The sequence below is a fragment of the Colobus angolensis genome, unplaced genomic scaffold (genome assembly GCF_000951035.1).
Source record: "Colobus angolensis palliatus isolate OR3802 unplaced genomic scaffold, Cang.pa_1.0 Scaffold285, whole genome shotgun sequence".
NCBI classification, from domain to species: Eukaryota; Metazoa; Chordata; class Mammalia; order Primates; family Cercopithecidae; genus Colobus; species Colobus angolensis.
In genome coordinates this window covers 190,788-215,958 of record NW_012116099.1, presented here as the reverse complement: position 1 = coordinate 215,958, position 25,171 = coordinate 190,788, and the positions used below count along the sequence as shown (strand labels likewise).

General features: G+C 37.9%; 1 protein-coding gene across 2 annotated transcripts in view; it reads right to left on the bottom strand.

The window, feature by feature from the left end:
- PLCB4 (phospholipase C, beta 4) overlaps positions 1-25,139 on the bottom strand; it is a 411,010-nt gene extending 385,871 nt beyond the window's left edge. For both annotated transcript variants that reach the window (XM_011948853.1, XM_011948852.1), the window contains exon 1: positions 24,988-25,139. The gene's annotated coding sequence lies outside the window, so the exon portion shown is untranslated. The remainder of the gene's footprint in view (positions 1-24,987) is intronic.
- Positions 25,140-25,171: the final 32 nt, after the last annotated feature.

Genomic DNA, 25,171 nt, shown 5'->3' with positions numbered 1-25,171 from the left:
CACTGCTATAAACTGTTTTCAGTCAAATCTAATTAAAATGACCAATAGGATAAAGTTCACAAGAATGTAATTCTGACTCTGACCATGATGTACGTTTGGTTCCATCTGTAATTTAACTTCCAAAGGGGATAATGATATCTAGATTCAGAAACAATGACCAGGATTCTGACCCAAAAGAGCTCCAAAGATTTGAAATGACTGCCAATGCATAAATTCAAGGAGACCACAGTCCAGAGGAGTTCCTCTCCCCAAATGAGAACTCCTCCATTAGCTTGTGTTTGCTTCACTTCAGAATAAAAGTCCCTTTTAAACTTTAAATAAGAAATTTTCACAATGTCCTACGGAAAGGATCGTGAACCGTGCAACCACCTCCATGTCTGCAAATAGCCAAGGTGAGTCCCACTCTTCTTGGCCAAGCTTAGCTAGCTGCAGAACCTCTTTCCTTCAAAGCAACGCCAATGCCCCAGGTGGACTCCCCAGTGTAAGCCAGCAACTGGGGCCTTTCCTCTCTTGCTCTTCACCACTTCATATGTCAGCCAGCATTACTTTGGTCCCCTTCACTGCCAATACAGTATAGTGATGGTAACAGCTGCCTTTTCTATTTTCTGAAACTACAGTTGCAGGTAAGCTCTGCTAACAAAAGAAAGCCAAGATAGCTAAGAAAGCCACGATGGATCAATGATCAATATGGACACATGGGTCACTGCACGTACGCTAAGCCAAATCATAATCTATGACCTAGTAACAACGGGGGTGGGACCACTTACAGATCTTCAGTTCATAACTGACCAACCAGAAATAATATATCTATTTTTGCTTCAAATATGGATTTGTTTCAAAACAATCCAGTTGGAGTCACTGATGGGGAGGAGTAATGGATGAAATGAAACTGGCCATGAGTTTGTTATAGTGTAATGATGGATATATGAAGGTTCACTTTGATATTCACTGTACTTTTATGTATATTCAAAGTGTTCCATAATAAAAAGTTTTTAAAATGTTCATTCGATGGAAATTATTTGTGAAAATACACAAAGAAATGCACAGATCATAAATATCACAACCTTTCTGTTTTTCAAATACTCTCTTACAAAAAACAAAAAGAAATACTTTAGGCAAAAATTTTAAAAATCAAATATCACACTAGGAAAAATGAAAAGCTTATGGGTATGGTTTAAAAAAAATCATAAAAATGGCTTTGAATATTTATTTCAATATTCCAAAGCCAAATAACACATATATATTTAGCTGCAATGAATCTTCTGTTTCTTTTTTTATTTTAGGTATCCTGCTTTGAATTAAGTAACATCAACATAGGAACACTGGTTATCTCACGCTTGTCAGAAATTGTAGGTAGTTAAATACACCTTTGATTAATGTAATTGGGGAAATGAATAACATATCATTAGTATCAATGTGATGTTTCGTCAACAAAAGTCTTCCTAATTCCAAGATCCAAGAGGGAACAATTTTTTTAAAAATCCTTTATTTGTGGCAAAGATTTGGGGCCACACATATAAATTATCAGATTTGCTACCTGCTTATCCTAGCTGAGTGATCTGTCACTGCGAAACAGCCAAAAGACGGGCACTTTATGGATTATACCACTCAATTTGACTAAAATTTGAAAGAGCAAAAAGGGGCCATATGACGCTAAAGCTGAGCTTTCACAACAAGCAGGGAAAGTCACACACAAGTAAAATCATCCTCACAGCCTAGGAATTTGACTTCCTGACCCCGCTAGACACCACTACTGGAAACCCGACCCTAGACATAAAATAAAAAGCAGGATTTATGTCATGGTTTGGGGGAAGACCATGTGTAAAGCTGTGCCAATCCCACATCAAAGATAAACCAGGTGCAAAAAGAACCTCACATTCCCTCTGAACAGGAAACACACCGAGACCCAACACTGAATCCTAACATGAGATGTGATGATTAAAAACAAGAAAATAAAAAACATAGTTCATGGTCTTCTATTTTCTTTTGCAAGCTTTCCTGGCCTAAAACAATCTGTTTCCTTTCCAATAAAGAAACAATGCCAAACTCTGAAAAGGAAATTTGTCTGACTTAATGGGTAAGCATATAAAAGCTGGAAAAGGGAGTATTATGGGAAAACCAGAACAACTCAGCCTCAGGAGGCAGGTTTCCAAATTTATCGGTAAAAGGATTGAGGGTCAGAGGAGGGAAGGTAGGGGTAATAATTATGAACGAGTTACATGACGGAGGTCAGCTAAACAAAATTCAGTTGTTTTCAATTTGAAAATCACAGTTCTAGCCATTTACTACATGAGCTAAGAGAAATATCCATTAGCTCACATCCATACTTAGATATTTTACATTCATGCAGCCACAATATGAGGACTAGTTTTATTAAATATGCAATGGTATATCCTAAGGCCTTATGTATTTAATAAATACGTGTCAAATAAGTGAATGAATGAAGTAGCATCTAATACTTACCAAATCATGAAATCTAAAACTAAGCTAGTAGATGTGACAAAAACAAAATTCCCAGGTACGGTGGCTCTAGCTATTTGTTTAGCCAACATTTATAGTGTTAGGAGCCAATATACTACACTAAAATGATTTGCTTTCCCAGATACTAAGGCAGCTAGGGATAGCCACATGACACAGTTTTGACCAATGAGATACAGGAGAGAGAGCTCTGAGAAAGTTCATTCTCATGATGTAAACAAGTCCCAATCCCTCATTCCTGAAAATAGCTCCTGGGTGGTGCAGAGCCATCTCACACCTATGAAGACAAATGCTAAATGATAAGGAGTGGAGAGAAAGAAGGAATCTCGTTTCCTGATGGCACTGCTGAGATGCCACATCTGCCCCAAATGCTTAGATTCCTAAGCCTGCATTTCTCTTAAACTTCGGTGAGTTTAGGCTGCTGTTTTCTATCACTCGCAGCCAAAAATATTCTAATATACACCAGCAATAACTTATTTTCCCCCTTCTGTATCCTCAGAAGCTGCTCCTATTTTAACTAACTGTGATGTACCCTATAACTATTCAGTAACAGATACATCACCATTGCAGTGAAAACCTCATCAACAGTTTCCACTTGTCAACACTGAGGATGTCTCACCCAACAGGCTCACCAGCAGGCTTCAGGCAGAAACAAAAAACATCAGGAACAACAAGGCACATCACTCTCCCAAGCCACACTGTGCTTTCCTAAGGACCATTACATTCTGATATTAACAATGCACAAGAGAATGATGACAAAAAAGACAGCAATGCTATTCCAACGACCAAAGAAATGAAGATTCTTCTAAGTTAAGACAGTCTTAACCTGTCTCACAAAGAGAAGTAAATATTTAGGGGCATGGCTAGATTAAACACCAGAAATGGAACATCACTAAAAAACAGAAAACAAGAACATGAACATACCTCTTGAGGGCTGAAGAGCTGACCTGATTCAAATGCTGCTACTCTGCTTTATAGGGCCTCAGAAATGCACCTTCTGTGGAACTTAAAATTCTACAGTAACTTCTGTTGTCTGTGGATCTCTCTTGATAAACATAAACTCCTAGACCTCAGGAAGCAAGCCTGTAACAAGTATTGACAAATGCTGAATGAATGAAGAAGCAAAACTATATAGAGATTACTTCTCCAAGAGACTTTATGAAAATCATGCAGTCCTCAAAAAGAAAAAAAAAATCTGTAAGCATCACTTCTAGAAATATAATAATGAGTCAAATTAATTGTGTATTTAATGGTCAAATGTCTGTAGAAAGAAAAGTACAGAACTACAACTAAGAGGTAACTATTACTGTATAAACCAGGTGAGGTGTTAGGCACTTTGCATCTGGTATTTCATGCAGTCTTCACCGCTCCCCAGTTAGGCACGAGTCTCTCCTCTTTCACATGAGGACAAGTTCAGAGGGAGCTTTGGAGCTCACCTGAGGTCATATTTCTAGCAAAAGACAGACGGGATATTCAAACCTAGGAAGGTCAGAACCTAGGAAGGTCAGCTCTCACATTTCTGCTGTACAATGCTGCTTCTCACTTTTGTTCTTATGAAAATATTATTTATAAACTGCATACCTACATTAGCTGAGGGAACATTCAAAGGGACCTTCAGTCTGTGGCCAAAAACTAAGCAAGGTGAGGCTCCATCATAACCTCAAGCACAATTACTATGTGCCCATATCATAAAACAGATGTGGTTCCGCATGACCCAGAGAGTGACTTTCTCTAGTTCATTTTACAGCTGTAAAGACTTATAAAGGCTCTACATACCTATGGCATGTTTTATTTTAAAAGCTACCGTGTACTTGCATGACCTAGAAATGATGAAAAGAAACCTATGAGTCAACAGCATTAGCTTCTCTCAGAAATCAGCCCTCTCCCATGTATGGCACAAACATCCCAGCTCTCCTGTCACATTTACAAAACATGCGGCACTAAGACCCTGGGGACCCTGGTCTCTGGGGAGGCTTACAAATAAAACCCACTGTGTCTATGAATACAACATATCGAATTGATTGAAGCAGTTTAAAATAATGAATTCATTTGAACCAAAAAGAGAAACAACTCTACCGTTGAAAGAAAATAAAAATCGAACGTCTATTGCAATGTATATTGCAACTCCTAACACTTTGCATTGAATAAATACTACCTCTTTGAAGCTGATGAAAACCTCTGTGAAAATATTTATCCAGTAAACATCTCAGTGAAATAAACTGTGATGACTCCAAAGAAGCTGAATTTAACAACTTTATAAATTCTCATGGAGAAGAAACAGAATCACAACCCCTGAAACATTTGGTAATTATTTATACACAATATGCACACAGTCTGTGATGAACGTGCAGAGATGCAAAAGTTACTGCAGTATATTAGCTGAAACATGAGCTTCTTTACTCTGCCATTTCAGGTTAACTTTTCCAGCGATTTTTTAGTAACACAAAGTATTCTGCAACTCCTCACTTCTACCACGGAAGCTATCTAATACCCACTTGAAGAAAAAAAAAAAAAAAACACTAAAAATGTGTTAGAAGCCAAACTTATTTTGGGATAGTTATCGGGTGACAAAGCATGCTTCCATTTTTTTTCCTCCCCCTTTCTATTAGTTAGTTATCTATTATTTTAAGATTTGCCACACACATATATTTGAAAAAAATATGATTTAGTAAAAGGATATTGAGTCTTTTCCCAAATAATGGCTCGACTCTCTTTGGAAAGATAAACAAATCCTTCTTTTTGTTTCAGTAATCTATCATTTCAATACTTTCCCATGACACAGACACAGGCACACACACACACACACACACACACACACACACACAAATAGTATTCCCAATTAAATAACACTATAACACACAGTTTTTCTCCTATACAGCTGTTTTTCAATGTGTTCAAGGTTCACCCAAGGCCAATGATTTCAAAAAACAGGTTTCATAACAAAAGAAATGGAAAGAAGATACTTTCACAAAGACACTATCAGACCATAGTCCAAAAAGAACTCTGCATACAACTTCTTTGAAAATCTCTGCTCCAAAACTTCAAGCTTTCTAGTAAATTAGGACTCGTTTATGAATGCTTACCTTACTTAAAGTATACCTTGAAAAGGAGGAAAAAAGCATCTCCCTTGCATTTAACCCCACCATCATACTGACACTGCCCATTTAGAAAATGAAATATTGAGGTCCACATTAACTGCTATAAGCAATTCCAGGGTTAGAACTAAAAACAGGATTAAGTGTGAAAATACTTCCTTATTCACCAGTTAACTTAATTTCTTTCTCCACATCTCAAAGTAATTCCTAACAACGGACAAAGGCTCCAAATACTATACAAATATCTAGTCTACAAATAAAGTTTTAGGAGTTATATTAAGCAGATGTCTGATGATACTGGACACAATCTTAGAACCACTTCCTACATACAAAGTCTAGCCATGAAAGGAATTATTGGTTTTAAACAGAAAATTAAATGAGCTAATTAAATATAGATCAAAGGAAGTTCTACCATGAAAAGATCAATTTTTGTCACTCATGGAAAAAAAATGTATCAATAAACAAAAAGCAATCTGGTGTTTCTTGTTCTGGCCTATCTTGGTTACCACCTATTATAATTAGATTAAAGGTAGTTTTGCCTTCTTTCCTTCTTCTTTGTGCTTTTAAGTTATTTTCCGATATTTTTTAAATAATCACATATTACTTTTATAAGTAACAAAGTTATTTTTAAAAATCTTAGACACTACTGAGATATAATCTCCTTTTAATTAGGATAAAGCACGTGTTAATATGTCTTTAAATATATTGATAATTAGTCAAAATTAAATTTATAACTTTAAAATAACTTCTTATCATATTGTCACCTATAAATTCTGGTACAAAATCACATTAAATCTTTTAAGGTTATTTTTTACTTTGAAATAAGCTAACTAATGAACTGATACATACATTTCATATTCATCTATTTCTGCTCCAAATATTAGGGAAAATTACTTGTTTCTTGTTTCAAACCATTCTCCTTTCTCTGTGCTATTTATTATTTGCCAACTCTTCAAGTATATTTTCATATTTTATATGTTATATGACATCATTATGTCATTTCTTTCTCTGACAGTTATATTAGTACTATAAAATACATATTTATATTCTGTGTATATATGCAGAAGTATATATACATTCCTCAATAAAAGTACACATATATTTACATATATATACACATTTATGAATATACCTATATGATCTGTACTGTTTAGAGATTTCCAGCAGAAGTGCCTGTCAATCCAGTTTCAGGTTTTATATACCTAGGCCAACCTGACCAACTAGTTTGACAAAGCTAACAGTAGTTTTGAATTCTATTTTTTTCCACTTTAGTGACCCACTGTTTAACCAAATCAGTAAAGAATTTTGCAGATTAGTAACCTCATTCTTCTTATTACACTGGTCACCCTTACTTTCCCCAGAGACCAATATCCTGCAATCACCATGACTTGATTCACTAAGCATTTATTTGGTACTTAGTATTTCTCATTACTGTGAAGGCAGAAGCTTACAGAGTGTGGCAGTTCACGAATTATAAATGTAGCTGAAGGTTTAACACTTATCTGTGCATCTTGCTATTAAGTCAGTAATCTCTAAATTCTTCTAATGATGAGAATGGGAATTAATGTTTCAATTTTCTGCTAACGTTTCAATGCCAAAGGTTATATGATGAGGTCCTTGTATATGTCCACAGGACTTGCTACACATGGCCAAGCCAGTCCAAAGGTCACCTCCAGAGTCTATGTATGAGAAGAACTGCACTGCAGCAATCTCTTCAAAGAAAATTCAACAGTTCCCTTTCCTTCTCTCTCTAACACCTCATAAGAAAGAAAAAAAAAAAAAAAAAAAAAAAAAAGCCATAATAAATTGAGTCTATCTGCAATGACAGAGGCTGACATTCTATTCCCTGTCTGGATGCCTGCTTCAGTGCAGAAACCATAGCATATGTATCAGGTTGGCTGGCTGATGCCACCTGCAAGGCAACAGAGTCCCAGTAGAAGCAGAAGCAGGCTGTGCCCTCAGGGTCTGATGGTGTTAAGATGAGAGTTTTTCTGTGGACCATGTGAATACTATGGAAGGTTGTCAAGTTTGAATGATCCTGAAAAGCCTCCATCTGAGTGGGTTGCCTGGACAAGGACACAGAGACACTCCAGTGATCTTCCACTGGAATATGAGGAGCTGATACTGCAGTGCTCAAAGTACATCAATGGCATGATGCCAATGGACCTGCAAGGGCTCTCCAAAAAAATCCACCAGGGAAGGGGTAGAAGAGGGTAGAATCCTGAGCAGGGTCTGACTCCAGACTGAGGTGCTGCAACTTGCTAGTTACATGGCCCTGAACAAATTATTTAAATGGGCCTCAGTCTCTTTATCTGTAGAATGAGGATATTGCCATCTATCTCACAGGATAGATATAAAAAACGATGATGATGAGGAGGAGGTCAATGACTTGACCAAGGTCACTCGGCTTCTCAGTAGCAAAGCCAGGACCCCACAATGCACATCATACACATTCACAACCATTTTGCTAAACTTCCTCCCAAAGGAGAGTCCCTAGTGGAGTTCCTGACCTTCACAAGACACTTCAAAAAATGTTCATTTCCTTCCCAATAAACCGATGCTGTACTTGCGAGTAACTTTACAAAGGTATTTCTACATGGGATCCTCACACAGAAACATATATCCTTTTTCATCTACATACACGAGTTTGAGATGATCACTTTTTCTCATCATGATGGCTTTGTCTCACTCTTCATAAGATCTTAAGGTCAAAGTGAGTGAGGTAGGCAGGGTAAAAATTCAGTGATAATTTAATTTATCATCTCTTATAATCCAAATTGAGCCACATAATTAACACATTTGAAATCATCCCTCAAAAAAAGAATTTTAACATATCATTCTGCTCAAAGAAAGAAATAGCCATTCCACTGTTTTGTGGTTATAATAACTAAAGAGGCGTCACATTCTCAGGACTGTAAACTCAACTTTCAGTTTGGTGAAGGATTCTTCAGAAAATGAACTAATACCCAGGGGTAAATCTGTGCTGCTAAGACCAATCCCCGTATAATATGTTCAAGTATCTTGGCAATTTTGTGGATTATTTTTATTATGTAATTGAGGATGTTATACACATAGGCGTGATTTACAATCACGCTGGTCTTTCCCTTTTCAGAGTCTAGTCAACTATCTTAAATGTCAAGGTTACAGTCAAGGTCAATATATTTCACCCCAGGAAAGTAGGTGTCAGCAAGGCAGATAATACCCACTTTTGCTGCCTTATATAAGGCAAAATTTAAGAGTAAGACAAAACTTGATAATTAATGTTAAAAAATGCATTGCTTAGATACTAATTTTAGAAACAACAGAATGCATACAAATCCAAAATAAGATATACAAAACCATGAAATAAGGAAGGAAAGTAAAATAACAGTTTGTGGCCCATGTCCTCGTCTTACATATTAGTTTTAGGACACATTTAAAGGTCTACTATGTGCTAGCTACTGTACAAATCTGATTTAAAATTTGAGAATGAATAATGCTGCTTGAAAGAGCTAAATAGCTCATAAGTAATGTATTCAAATAAACTCAAATGACCAAACCAGCTCATGTGACTCACTGAAAGTTCACGCACATACATAAAGGAGAAGAACTTTTATTATGTGACCCCATTCTATGCTGTAGCTATGCTAGGTTCTGAATAATATTTTAAACACAATATATCACACTTAATCAGATGTATGCATTACTTAACTAATAAAATAGCACTATACTGTTTAAAAAGTTCACTCAAGTAATACTATTGTGAAGAAGAAAATTTAATATATTCTTTTTTTACGTAAAGCAAATCAATGTCATGCTTTATAGTCAAGATGTCTTTATAGCCAATCTTTATATTAAAGAATGTCCCGAATATAAATCATTCAGCAGTTATGTTCGCTGTTTTATAACCTCAATCCTACAAATATTTTATTTCTCCATTAGTGAAAAATTTAGATGGAAATTAATAAATAAATTAACTCATTCATAACACCTCCATTGTGCTGTCGGGTTTTTTCCTGACAGGCACCAAATTAAGCAAAACACTACAATGTACTTAATGAAAGTCTTATGATAATTTATCCTCCACACAAAAAAAATTACAAAGAGAAAGCACCAACTAACTAAAGAGAAATTAAAATATTTCCTAGACTACTGTTAATATGTTAGGAAAACAAAGCCAAAACCATTTTTATTTTGTTTTAGAAAATTCCTCCAGGACTTACATTGATAGCAGAAAAATTCAACAAATACACATTACTTATCAAATTATAAATTAGGCAATGATTCAAGTTCCTAATTATGGAAAAAGATTTGAGCTCATTTAACATGACATGTTTTAATTATAAGAGTCCTTAAAGAAGTATGTGAAATTCACATAGAAAAAAAGAAATAGATAAAGAAACAGGCTAAAGAAAGACATGATTTATCTCATCTCTGCCTGTAAACAAATTAACTCTTATGAAAGCTCAGTGAAAGCAAATATCCTATAAACTAAAGCAACTCAAGACAAAAATCACCTTTTGAAATTAGGAACATGCGTTCAAATGCCAAAATTATTATTCTGATATATTGGCCCATAATACTTTGCTTTTATATCCCAAAGTCTGCTTTCATCTGCCTGTAAAAGAAACCCTCCACTGTATTAGGTTTCTAGGACTGCCATAACAAAATACCATAGACTGGCTAGCTTAAACAACAGAAATTTATTTTGTCACAGTTCTAGAAGTTCAAGATCAAGGTGCCAGTACCAGCAAGCATGGTTTCTCCTGAGACCTCTCTCTTTGGCTTGACGACTGCTACCTTCTCCCCTGTCCCGTGTCCTCATATGGCCTTTCCTCTGTGCCTGTACGGTCACAGATTCAGGTCAGGTCAACCTTATTTTGAAACTTGTCTATACATCTCATCAACCATGTGACCCTGAGTAAGTGCTGTAATCACTCTGTTTTCTTAGTATCAAATGGTGGTAATTATACCTAATCTGCAGAATTGCTGAGACAATGAAATGGGATTGTATTCTGAAGGCCCAGGGCACACTGTTTAAGCCTAATAAATGCTGGGTTAGGGGCCCGGTCTTAAAGAATCCTGGTAAGTTTCAACATTTTAAAATACTGCAAAGCCATCCAGTAAAGACTCAAAAATGTCAAAGAACTGGCTCCATTTCTTATGTATCCCATTCCACAGTGTGGCTCAAGCACCTGCAGTGCGTGTGTGTGTGTGTATGAGTGAGTGTGTGTGTGTGTGTTTGTAGAGAAAGAGACTTCCTCTCTGAGGGTCTCATACCCTATGTCTCATATCCTGTGTGAGGAAAAGAAGCAGTTATTGGTAAGCACTTACGTTCCCTACACCATAACCCTTCTGCGATAAGAAGGCTGCTGTCACCTCTAGAAGGAAACGGATAGGAATTGCTCTTGCGATATTCTAGACCAAAAACCTGTTGACAAATGAGGCACACCTTCCATGTAATTATTGCCTTAATCTTTCTAACAAAGCTGGAAGCACTTTGGTTCAATATAATGTAGAACATTTCCAGAATGTTTTCAGAAGGCATCTGCTGCTCTTAATTAACGAGTGGATTCCTCCTGATCATCAATCTTTATGGAAAACCTGTGGGTCTGCCATATTTATAATACTGTAGCTGAGAAAATAAAAATTAGCACACAACAAAATGGTTTGGGAGAGCCTGATTCTAGCAGAGTCACTGCCAGGATATGTATTAATACCCAAATCATCTGCACTTTTAAATTTCCTCATTTCCCTTTGGTAGCTGCACAAGAAATCCCTCTATGCTACTTATGACAGATGGGGAGAAACTTTAACCAGTTACTTTGAAACTCTTTCAAAGAGAATGAAAAATGGACAGAATGGGGCCAAGCTTAAGATTCTCAGAGGGCCTCACAGGTCCAAAAAGTCTCTAAATAAAAGGAAATATTCTCTATCTGTATTTCCAAGTGCTATCATGAAGTGTTTTCTGAACAGTTGCAATAACTAAACTATAATCCTCCTAAATGTTGTCTGCATTGAAATCTGAATGATGATATATCTAATAATTAACATACTTAGCACACTTCAACACAAAGCTAAAAGAAATCTGTGAAAACAAAAAGAAGCCAATTGTGAAGAAGACATTTCTTAAGTCCTATTAACGCTTGGCGAAAGGGGCCTGGTGAAGACTGTCAAAGACACTCTTTTCACAAGATTCAAACCACTATGAATAAAATGCTACCTTCTGGTTTTGGAACTATAAAAGATGTTCTTTCAAAACCAATATTCAGCAGAATATTTCCCTTCAATTAATTAATAACTTTCTTGCTTTCTCTGTTTGGCATTGATGTATTTGCAGGTCATTTTGAAAATAAAATGCTACAAGAAAATAAATACAAAGCATTTTAAATTACTAAGAGTCCCACTTAATAAAATAATCTGATTAAATAAATTATTTTCTTCCTAAATTTCCAACCATGTTTGAAATAAGAAATTTATTTTCTAATTCCTACACACTGTAGGAAAAACGAGAATAACATGATTGAAATCAAACTCATAAAATAGGAAAAACAATATGAGTGAGTATGTGCCTATCAGGAAAAAAATGATAACCTATCTTCAGGGAAATGTCTCCTCTGGATCTAGTATACTAATTACAATATTAGGATTTCTGTTACCAGAAATAATGGATATAGAATTTTCAAATTATTTATCATATTTCCAAACTGATTATTCTGCTAGTTTTCAATGACCAGTGTAAATAATCATGAAATACTTTTTTCTTTAATAGGTCGGCAGATGTCTTCAGTTTACTAAACTTTGGCTTTTTTTTTTTTTTTTTTTTTGCTTAATCATCAGATTGTTTTCCTAATTTACCCAATCTGCAGACTTTGCAGTAATGGCATTTAGTTATTTATTCATTTAAGAGACATCAACTTAGTCACTAATATGCACCAGATTGTTCCATTTCCTAAGAGAGTCATGCTGTGGCTAAAATTTGCAAACTACTCAACAGGAGGACTAAAGTAGGGCACCCAACCTGGACTGGAGTGGAAATCAAGGAAGGCTTTATAGGAAGATGGCAACTGCACAGAGTCTCTAAAGGCCTATAGGAGTCAGTCAGTTGAAGAAGGGGATTGAGTGCAAAGTCATAGTGCAAAGCCACAGTGTCCACAGTGCAGCAAGCTTTATGTTCTTGGATTTCAACACAGCCTAGTATAAGTGATGCATATAAAGGAGTTAAAACTTCATCACAGAGGTCAGGCTGTGGATGGTTTACATTTGGCAAATTAGGAAGACAAATTAATCCTGATAGCAACAGGGAGCTGTTGAAGTATCTTAGAGGTAATGCTATAATAAGATTTGTTTTGTGCAAATTACTTTTGCTGGTGTGGAGAATGGAGTCAATGGGCAAAGATGTAAACTTATAAAGTAGTGCCTATTTGTCTCCTCCAGTAAACCGTAAACTTCTGAGAGCAAGATCTCACTGTTAAAGTACCTGATGTTCACTGAATAGCCAACAGAAGACACGAATGAAGGCACAGATGAGAAAGAGACAGTATAGAGAGACTGAATGAAAAAATTCTTGGAACAATCAAGACACGAAATCACGCGGATATAAATTCAGGCTAGCGGCAACAGGAATGGAGAAAAGTGAACAAAAATGAAGGATATTGATGGGGTAGACTCAACAGATGGATAGCTTGTTTCATGAAGATTTAGAAACCGGAAGGAGACACAATTTTGGAGTGAAGTTGAGGACTCCTGTTTTGTACACTTTGATTTGAAAGTCCCCATAGACTTCAATGTCAAGATCTCCAGCAGACAACAGGATATATCTGGAGCTCCAACAAGAGGTCAGTGATAGAGGAGTCTTCAGTAAATTGAGGGTTATAAAAACGGTAGAAGTGAATGAGTTATCTTATACAGAAAGAGTTTACAGAGTGAACACAGTCAAAAGCAATGTAGAGACCTCCAGAGGATACCATTTTAAGGGCTAGGTAATGAAAGAGGTACTCATGAAGCTCTGCCTCTAATCTATGAAAATAGTGTATAATGGACAACCAAACCCTTGAAATCAAGGACTTCAGGAATATATAAGGGTAAAAGCAAAAATGAATTAATCTAGTGCAATTCCTTCAGGATGGAGAGGTGATAGGACTTTTCCAGAGTAACCAGCTCTGAGAACTTGCAAAGTAGTAGTTGCTAATAACCAGTATCTCAGGTTCTTACTCCATGCAATTTGGAGGTAAGAAGAAATGAACTCTGATATTCATTATAGCAGTATTATTTTATGATTCTAATTAAGTTCCGTTGCTTGTTCATTCAGGACAAGTACACAAACCAGAGCAGACTTCACCTTTTCAAACAACAGGGCCAAGAAAACGAGAGAATAAATGAGCCTGAAATTTCAGAATCTTACTGCCATGCTGAACAAATGGGGAAATACAGCTTGTTCATTTCTACTCAGTGATGCTAATGATTCCATTAAATTGACTTCTTTGAAGGAAAATTACTGTTAATAACCTTAATTTCCTCCTAGTCTCTTCTCCCAGGTACTGACATTTTAAATAAAATATTTTGTATAAAATATTAAAAGCAAAGGAATTATATCTATCTTAGGAATCCAACTCCATGTCAAGAGACTTTATGAATCCTTCTGTCTGTCCTATCTATAAGCCCACATTTTTGGTTAATCAGATAAACACACAACATTTCCCATTCTATGCATTTCCCAAGAAGCATAAAGCAAAATCCATTCCAAAGGGAACTAAAAAAAACTTATTTAATGTTACTCTAAAGCCCACCACAAATTTTACTGATACCAGCCATGTGGTATTGTAGAAGATTCCCAATTTCAATTTCAATTTAATCAATGTAGATGCAGTTTTATTTTCTTTGTCCACAAAACCAGACCATAAGCTTTCTACCCTGGACTGACTGCTCAACCATGCAAACCTCTGTTCTAGAGGGCAAGTGGGTGGGGGTCTGAAACAATCCTTCTCAGAGCATTCACCTACTTTTTCCACCCTCATCCTCCTCTCTCCTGCCCTCTGGTTTCTGTCTGAGTTCGGCTAATGGAAGGCACCAGCCAACATTTAGGAGACAGGCAGAGAGTGAGGAAGGTATATATATTCCCCTCTGTCTCCCTGGAGGGATATTACAGGCTGACAGGGTCCCTCTAGAAAGGGATACAGCTCTTATCAGCCTTTCTTGCCCCTTCCTTAGAGTAGGACTAACTCCCCGTCACTGCTGGGTCTCTCTTTAGCACTCACCCTGATTGTGTTCCCTACACCTGCCCACATCTTCCAAAGGGTCCCTTTAACAAGCCCTCCTCAAAGGACTTGGCATACACATGCCATCTGCTCCCCAGCAGGGCCCTGAATGATACAGGTTGAAAGAGTGACCAGGTGGTGCCCTCCACTGTGCTTTCACAGACATTATCAAAGGAAATTGTCTGTAAACTGTGAAACACTATAACATTTCCATGAGCAAAACCTAGCACAGACTCTCTTGAATATGCAAGGTTTCAATGCCAAGGAAATATGACTGTCCCACCATATTTCTACAATTCACAGTGTGTTGTAAAAATAAACATGCAGAAGGCATACAATCAGAATCTGAATGTCACTGCCAACCGAACCAGAATTTTTCTTAAAAAATGAATATCTGGAGAAACAGATGAAAGGACTAAATCCATCTTTGGGAAACAGAAACAGTATTTAACTTTCCTGTCATTTATCTAATCAAGACTCACTAACCCCGACTGAGTCTCAGTCTTTCAAAGAATGTTGTAAAATTCACAAATAATTCACTTCATATTATTGATAACAATTACAGTTATCAAAGTAGTCCCTTCTGAAAACAGGAATCAATCAGTGACCTAGATTTCCTGTAATATTTCTCCCAATATCTCTTTAAAAGAGAACATGATGTAGCGGCCAGGCATGGTGGCTCACACCTATAATCCCAGCACTTCAGGAGGCTGAGGTGGGCGGATCAGTTAAGCTCAGGAGTTCGAGACCAGCATGGCCAACCAACATGGTGAAACCCCATCTTTACTACAAATACAAAAGTTAGCTGGGCTTGGTGGTGCACACCTGTAATCCCAGCTACTTGGGAGGCTGAGGCAGAAGAATCACTTGAACCAGGGAAGCAGAGGTTGCAGTGAGCTGAGATCGCACCACTGCACTCCAGCCTGGGCAACAGAGTGAGCTCCATCTCAAAAAAAAAAAAAAAGAAAGAAAGAAAGGGAAGGGAAAGGAAAAGAAAAGAAAAGGTGTGGTTTCTAATTTATATAGTCCATTATCTACATATCATTTCTAAAAAACATGGCCAGGCCAGGCACAGTGGCTCACACCTATAATCCCAACACTTTGGAAGGCTGAGGTGGGAGGACTGCTTGAGCCTAGGAGTTCAACACCAGCCTGGACAACATAGCGAGACCCTGTCTCTACAAAAACAGAAAAAAATAGCCAGGTGTAGTAGTGTGCACCTGTGGTCCCAGCTACTTGAGAGGCTGAGGCAGGAAAATCACTTGAGCCCAGGAAGTTGAGGCTGCAGTGAGCCATGATGGCACCACTACACTCTAGCCTGAGTGATGGAGCAAGACCCTTTGTGCACATGTGTGAGAAAATAAAATAAAATAAAATATAAAAAAAAAGAGTCATGGACATTAAATTCAGGTATCCATTAAATAAAACTATTAAATAGCATTATCTCCTAATCTTCTCATTCTTTTTTAAGTAAAAAGTAAAAGAGATTCTTAAATAATGAGTATTTGAAAATCTAAAGCTACAAACACACCTGGATAGGATTTTTTAGCAATGAAATTAATTTTCCCAGGCCAGTATTAACATCTGATCTGTCTGTGTTGGCTGTGGACCACCTCACTTCTCTAACCGCAGATTAAAGGGTGCTTATGGACATTTTCCTGCTGGGAAGGGTCTAGAGTTCCACAGCTCACCAGATTGATCAGAAAACAGATTTTCAACTCTGATTTACAAGATATGTCTTTCTTAAAGAGTTTTTACATTAGCCCCTTAACTGATCAATTTGTTTTGATTAAGAATTGCATTTTCAAGGGATTTTAAGGACATAGTCTATTTCTAAAATCACTTCCTGTTATGCCATATACAAGTGAAATCTAACTGAATTAGTAAAGCAAGGTAACAATATGGGACATGATGCAATTAGAGGCTATGTTCAGCTGCATCATCAGAGGTTCCACAAATTTCATGGAGACCTTTTTTAAAGGCAATTCATCAGTGCTCTATCAAAATTTGAAGTGTGCATAGGCTTTTGACCAAATAGTTCCATTTCTAGAAACTTAGCTACAAAAAAATTTTCTCACACATGTGCACAAAGACCTATGAACAAAGATCTTGAATCTTTCAGTGTGCAATAGTGTCAACAGAAGAATGGTTAAATAAAGTACAGTACATCCATACTACCAAATTTTATGCAATGTTAGAAAGAACAAGATAACTAACATATTGACATGGAAAGCTCTCCATGATATACAGTTAAGTGGACAAAAGCAAGTCAGTCACAGAAAAAAATGTATACAATATGATCCAGTTTATGTAATAAGAAAATGACATGTATATATACTTATATATGTAAATGTACAGAAAAAAGGAGGGAAAGAGGCTATCTAAACTATTGCCAATGACTATATCAGGGAATGGGTGTACGTGGAAAAGGGTACTTTGCATTTTGCTTCCATATTTCTGCATCATCACTTCAATTGGAACATACTAATGTATTACTTACATCATTTTAAAAAACCAATGAAAACAAAAAAATTATAAGAAATCCCAGAGAGGGCTTTGATGATTTGTCCATTAAAAGCGTCTTGGCAGATATGAGAGAAACACATCCTGAAGGAACTGCTTTTTCATTTGATCCGGTGTGGTCTCTCATTTAAAAGCACCAAGGAAAATGAGGGCTGTTAAGCGGACTGCACCTTGAAACACTAGCCTGCAGAAACAGATCTGTATTCCATATTCCAGGACAAGTATAGCTACTACCAAATAGCAGGGGGGACATCTTGTGACTGGTTTAGAGCTCACATCAGTGAGGCAGGCAAGAGAACCTCTGTGTCTCCATAAATGAAGTCATCCTATTTCTCTACACTTGGGTGTTCTTATTTATTTATTTATTTATTTATTTATTTATTGAGACAGAGTCTCACTCTGTCACCCAGGCTGAAGTGCAACTGTGTGATCTCGGCTCACTGCAGCCTCTGCCTCCGAGGTTCGAGCAATTCTCCTGCCTCAGCCTCCCGAGTAGGCAGGATTACAGGCGCCTGCCACCACATCCGCCTAATTTTTGTATTTTTAGTAGAGACGGGGTTTTGCCATGTTGGCCAGGCTAGTCTCAAACTCCTGACTTCAAGTGATCCACCCTCCTCAGCCTCCCAAAGTGATGGGATTACTTTGGGCGTGAGCCATCGCACCCAGCCAGGTGTTCTTATTTTAAAGGAGCATCATGAAACAGGAGAAAAAAACATGTCCTTCCCCCCCAACTTTGCAATTTGCCAACAGCTTGGAAAAGTGGGGTACAGGGAAAGAACAAACAAGCAGAAATTCAGAATCTGAAATCTATGTACACTGGAAATAAATGACCATAACAACCTTTATAAGAAATTTTACAGCCAAAAAAATTAAAGGGCAAAACAAAAACTACTGACATTTTCTAGTACACGGTGTTTCCAAGCACTTACCGTTAACAAAAGGCTCAACATGGGAGCTCCTGGGTCCAACCACAAATGTGCTTTCTTTGGCCACACCATGGGCTGACAGGTTTGTTTTTCATGTTAATTATTTCCAAATATTTTAAAATGAGAAGACTCCAAATAAATCTGGATTTCATGCTTCTCTTGAAAATGTAGAGGCATGTAATCCTGAGGCCTAGGCCCACCTGGCAGAAACTTGTCAGAACCAAGTGGTAGCTGCCCCATGGGAAGGGGCACAATTGGGCTCCTGGATGGGCACAAGCCTCACCACTCCCTAAGGTCTCTGACACCTGGTCAGCCACACTTGGGCCTTTCACTTACCTGGCCCTTGGAGGAATCAGAGTATACAACACCCTCACTAAAACCATGAGGAACTTCACCAGTTAAAAACCGGCCTTCCAGAAAACTAAAGGCCATTTAGGCTACCACAAAGTAGCATTTAGTACTCTCCCTATCTCAGATTTCTGGCATGCAACTGCACAAACAGAAGTACCTAGAATTAGATAAGAACGCACAGCTTTATCCTCAACTTCTTATTCCAATTCCATATTCACAGCAGAATTGCCAGAAGCTTTTGTCATATCTCAGCCTAGTCACTTAAAATAATTATCACAAAACTTGTTATGGTAACAAGTCTTTCTGCAGCATGCACCAGCTTAATGACAAGTAATACACAGTATGGTGGTTAGAAGTGGGAGTTCTGATGTCAGCCTACCTGAGTTTCAGTCTCAATTCTAACTTTAACATCCTGGGATGATTAACTTAACGTCTCCTAACCTCAGTTTCCCCAAGTATAAACTGGAGATGCTATTAGGACACACCCAAAAAGGCTGTCAGAAGGATTAAATAAAGTGGCACATTTTAAGTGCTCAACAAATGTCTGTTGTTTTACTTTGTTGTTGTTATTATAATACTATGTAAAGCAGAGAAGTTGAGTACTCTCAGAGAAACTCCATGGAAAAACAAGAGCTATGATGACTGCCCCTGAACACCAGAGACCCCTAATTCTTCTAGTGGAGGTCTTTTTCCCTCCAGGCCTAAATGGCTTATATGTTTTGTTTTGTTTTGTTTTGTTTTGTTTTGTTTAAGAAAAAAAAAAAAAAAGCCTAGCTGGGAGACAGATACCCTGGGGACAGCATCTGGTTCACTGAATTATATTCCGAAACACCAAAGTCACAGAATTTTGAAGCTATTAGGACTGAGTTAATATTAGGTCCCTCTGTCCAAATGCAGTCACTGGGCTTGGCAAGTCCAAAGGAAGATCTGGTACTTCATGGTGGTCCTGTGGAATGACGGAAACTTTCTGTACTTGCAGAGTGGCAGAGTAAGTGTCCCTTGTAAGTTTTATAGGAATTTTCTTGGGCTGTTTGTATGCATAAGGTCAATGCCATCTACCCCTATGAAGGAGAACAAGATGAGAGCTATAATACTAGTAGTACCATTAGGAGAAGGGGCACTAGCACTTGTTAAACATGCTTTAATTGTTCAGGAGCGTAAGAAAGGCAATGTATCTTAAAGGAATGATTTTCCTGGCCCAAGGGTGTTTCCATAGCTACAGGTGGAATTTCCCAACCCTGGGCATACCCAAAGATCCTGGGATCCTTTGCAGCTGTAGTAGCAGCAGTAACAGTATGCTGCATCATTCACAGTGCAGCACCAAGCACTTTTGCCCAATAGGGTTACTCTCCTCATTTTACAGATAGGGCAACTGAGGTTCAGAGTGGATGCCCAGGGTCACACAGCTAAAAGAGGGCATCTGTCAGCATTCAAGCTAAAACAGGGCATTTGTCAGGAAATCAGCGCCTGATTCCAATGCCTGAAGGTCTCAGCAACCACTGCTCAACGCAAACCCACAGTGAAAACACCCACCCAGCCAGGGGCCTCTGGGAGGAAGCATTTCTTGAGGAAACATCATCTTCACCTTGTGTGGGTCATGAATGCCCTTTGCAATATGGTAAATCTTAAAGACCTTTCTCAACATGATATTTTCATTTTATTATTTTTTTTTAATAGAGTCTCACTCTGTCACCTAGGCTGGAGTGCACTGATGCGATCACAGCGTACTATAACCTTGAACTCTTGGGCTCAAGTGATCCTCCTGCCTCAGCCTTCCAAGTAGTTAGGATTTACAGACATGTGCACCACAGTCAGTTAATTTTTTATCGGTATTTTTTATATAAATTGATCTTACTGTGTTACCCGGGCTGGTCTCAAACTCCTGGCCTCAAGTAATCCACCTACCTCAGCCTTCCAAAGTGCTAGGATTAGAGAGGTGAGCCAGCATGCCTGGCCTAGCATAATATGTTTAAATATATAAAATTAAATACTTAAAAGTACAATGGAAATCAATCTCATTGAAATATAATTATCAAAATAACTTTTTAAAGGGATGTGTGAAGCAATACATATGTTTCTCTTCAACCCACTAAATGCCAAGATCTAGTAGTAACTCTAACACCTGCCCCAATTGTCACTTGGAAGTCAGTGAATATAAAGATGTAATTCATTTGCCACCTACATTCGTGGACCCACCAAACGGCATCCTTAGCCCTAAAATGAAGAACTCCTTTTCTGGAGAAGAAAGGGAGATGTCAAATGTAAAATCAGGGGTCTGTGGTCTCTTCTCCCTGGATGAGCTGCTTACAATTAATTACTTCAAGTTGCTTTTTTCTTCCTGTTTCTAAGGAAATGGCTACTTCAATTCACTCATGTCTGGAAGCCAAAGACATGCTTTAATTGTTCAGGAGGACAAGAAGGGTAATGTATCTTAAAGCAATGATTTGCCTGGCCCAAGGGTATTTCCATAGCTAGAGGTGGAATTTCCCAGCCTTAGGCACACCAACAGATCCTTTGAACTTTGAAGGAGACTCCCAGGAAAGGGGAGAAGATAACACTATCTTATGGTCACATGGTGTGTGACATTCTTATTGAAGGTTTCATAAGTAGTGAGTCAGAGGTGTTCAGAGAAAAACCTTCTGGTTTATGTCCATTTCAACTATTTTGATTTAATAAAGGAAAGGAAAAGTAGACAAAGTTCATGCAGGGAAAATAAAGACTCTGCTGGTCATTCATTCCCTGGAACACAAGGATCTCCTACCTGAGATTTGAAAGGTACAGCATTATTACTTTCATCTCCTAGAGAAACTTGGGTTAACGCCTTCAGCATAGAAAAGCATCCAAAGGCGTGAGCTTCCACCCAGATTCTTTCCACCCTTCCACCCAGAAAAGGGGGTTTGGGAGTGGTTGTTGCAATGAAGTGAAGTGGGCCTTACAAATAAAAGTTATTCCAGGGTGATATTTTCAAAGCAAGCTTAATTCCAACCAAGACAATGCAAACGTCGCACTCATCCACTCGGTAATGCATAATCACCCAGGTCTGCCTCCACTGGCAAGGAAGTAAACTCATTTTTATATTTGGTTAGCTAAAGAATCACAGCCTAGGAACATGTAAAACCTTTATATCATTCTAAGGCATAATGATATTATGATATAATATAAAGAATATTACAATTTAAGAAAGTATTTCTACTTTAAAGGGTGAGGCTTTATCAAAAGCAAAACTATTAAACAAACAGATACTAAGGAATAGAAGAAAGAGCTACACAAGGTTATTCATTTCCCCAATATGAGAGGGAAATAGGAAAATGTGCAATGGACAGCACTGAGAATTAAGCAGTGTCCTTGCAAACACAGTTAACATCTGAAAACCAATAGCAAAACCACAGAAAGTCACTGCTGCCACCCACCAGCGATGAAAAGCTGTATTTATTTCCCAACAGGCAGATAAGTCTCCTTGACAGACACTAATATGGCCTACACATTCATATATTATGAGGTGAAAAGCAACTATTTTAAAAACTTCAATCTGGACATAAAATACCAACTGTGATCATTAAAACGTCCCCATTAGTCCTTGACCTAATTTTGCACATCAAATACAGAAGTTCTTGATTTTACAGGGACTCACTGTGGAAGACAGTTTATTAAAAGACCTGGGCCATTGGTGCTAATCAACATGCTGTTTCACCCTTACTTCATAAGAGATCACAAACAATAATTTAGTCACAGTCTGCTAAATAATTTTAAGTTTCAAAGAAAATTTATACTTCCCCAAGAATCGTTGAGTTCACTATTAAGTGTGCAGAACATGAGAAATCCAAAATCTTTCTTACATTACCTAAGTGCTCTAATCCGAAAACATAAAATTTACTCTCAACATTTCAAAATAAAAAATCAAACTCAGCTAATTACTAAATTTTTTTAATAATCTGCAAAATGTTTTCATTAATTCTATTATTTGAGTTTGCCAGCTGCATCTAAAAAACTGGGGATGAAAATTCAGACACTAAACTCAGAAGCTAATTTCATTTATATTGTTACATCCTTTCACAAATTAGCATGCTAATGTGATCGCAAGGAAAACAGCACAGCAGCCCTGAAGCTCATTTTCACCTCAATTTTACTTAGAGGGTGGGGTAAAGATGAATATCAGGCAAGCATTTCAATTCTTAATAAATCAAACCCCAAAATCAAGTTAGTGATATCTTAGGAAAATACCATGTTCATTGAAATTGCCAAATGTAACTGTCCCATGTTGCCAAAGTCAGCAGTATACATTAATCTAAAGTCAGTTGTGTATAATCTTGGGAAAGGCAAACTAGCTGTGCTACGGGCACTGAATGGACTTTGCTGTGGTTGAAATATTTCAGAGGTGATACAGATTTTTAAAATCTTTTTATGCAAAAGGTTTTTGATAACCTGTAACACTTTTTCAACTACCGTATTTCTTTATCTTATAAGGCAAAAACACACCGCCTCACGATTCCAGGACGTGTAAGCAGTTTAACATCACTCACATTTTCAGGCATACAAATATAAAACTTCCAATAGAGTATTTTAGAACAAAGCTTTCTGCGTGGGTATGCATTTGCAAAATAAAGGTAGAATTATTCCGACAGATTTAAATGTGCACCCAGTGATCAAATGGAGTCAGAAATTCTGTTTTGACAGTTACTTGTGGAACAGCATTTTCAACAGCGATTAATTCAGAGCTGGGTAGTAATATCATCAAAACTAAGTTCTGATTATTGAGTAATAATATAGTTGGAAGGAAGTGTAGTCCATAAGCTAATACGTGGTACCTTTAGCTATGTTACAATATGTCACATTCAAAAGGTTACTCGTCTGGCAGCAAGTCTCATATTCATAAAAGTGCCAATAAAAATGTTTTGCCATTTCAAAAAGTGATTTTTTATGAAAACAGGTGATCTCCAAAGATGGCAATCATTTATTAAACTACTACAGTTCAAAAGGAAGATGATATAATAGATCAATACATCAGCTGAGAATCATGCAAGACTGTCCTACGAAAAACAGCATTCTGGATTACATAACACAGATAGTGAGGGATTACACTTCGTGCCCCTGCTGAGCTAGACTTTTGATCTTCTGTATGATTCTATAACTGAGGCCACCCAAATTTGAAGAGTATAAAATATGAGGGTCTCCGTTCAACCACACATTTCTGAAAATGGCAGTCTTGAAAACAATAAAAGAATAAAGTTAAAATTTTACCCCACCCCCCCACACACACACCTACACACACACAATGTTTCTATTCTGAAGAGCACAATTGTTCAGATACTTTGTTAACCTCCTTGGAGCCTCCCCAGGTAAAGTCACCAGTTGCTTTTCCTGGTCATGTTTACATGATAAATCTGATTTCTCTTTAAAGGGGAAATTCAATATCATTTTTAAATGATATATAGCTGCCTGTGTTTGAATGTCACTATTGTCAGACAAAAAGAATTATTAAGCAGCTATCTCCACATATATATAACTTAAATATTATAGACCACTACATATCACATATATGGTAAAAAAAAAAAAAAAAAGACCTTTCCTGAATATTCTAGCCAAAATTAAATTTCAAATACATGTTTTAGAACAATAGCTAGAATCACTACAGAAGTTAGGAGGAAAAAAAGTTAGAAGAGGAGGGTCATCTTTCAGACATATCCATATTTATGGAAACTATAGTGGGGCAGTTGTGTTTCTCTCTAGGAAAATGCTAGTTTTATGATTCTAGATAAAGTTGCACTTAAACACACTTGGAAATTAGAGAATTCCATATTTCCATACTTCGATTCAGTACCATGAATACGAAGTCTACACTCAGAAGTATTGTACTATACAGAGTCTAACTGGTTAAAGCAAAAGCAACTTTAAAATTCTGATGATAAGGATTTCCTTCACTAATAGGCTTTTAGGAGGCCCGAACCCTGGCCCCAATGAGTGCTAAGCCTGTCAGTGTTGTAAGTGGAAACGGTCAATCATTTCTATGATTTCCCCAGAAGAGGCGAGAAGATCCACATGCATACACATTTACATGCGTTGCACGGTGCCAACTATTTCCAACCAAAATAATCATACGCACGTCGAGCCGAGCTATTTCTAGCCCAGAAGAGGGTGAAGGTCTGGAGAGAGTCTGAGGAAACCCAGCAGGCGATGACTACAGGGGAAGGGGGATGGCGTCTGGGTCTCCTGCCTCCCGCGCGCACAGGGCGCCTCGCAACCGGCACCTGCACGGGGTCCCCGCTGGGCATCCGGGTGCGCGCGCGCGCGTCCGGGACGCACCCGCGGAAAGCAAACAAGCCCTGCAGGCCAGGGCGGGCGGGAGCATCCTCGGGCGGGACCCGAAATGCCTTTTCCTACCTGTCACTTTGCCTGGAGCTGCTGCCGGGGATGCGGCGACGGCCGCTGCCTGGAGACCCAGTGTGTACGCGCGTGTGTGTGCGCGCGCGTGTGTGCGGGTGCGTGTGTGTGTCTGTGTGTGTGAGATCTTGTTAGCGGTGCAGCTCACTTACCGCTCCCGGAGCCACCACCCCCCTCCCCGCCA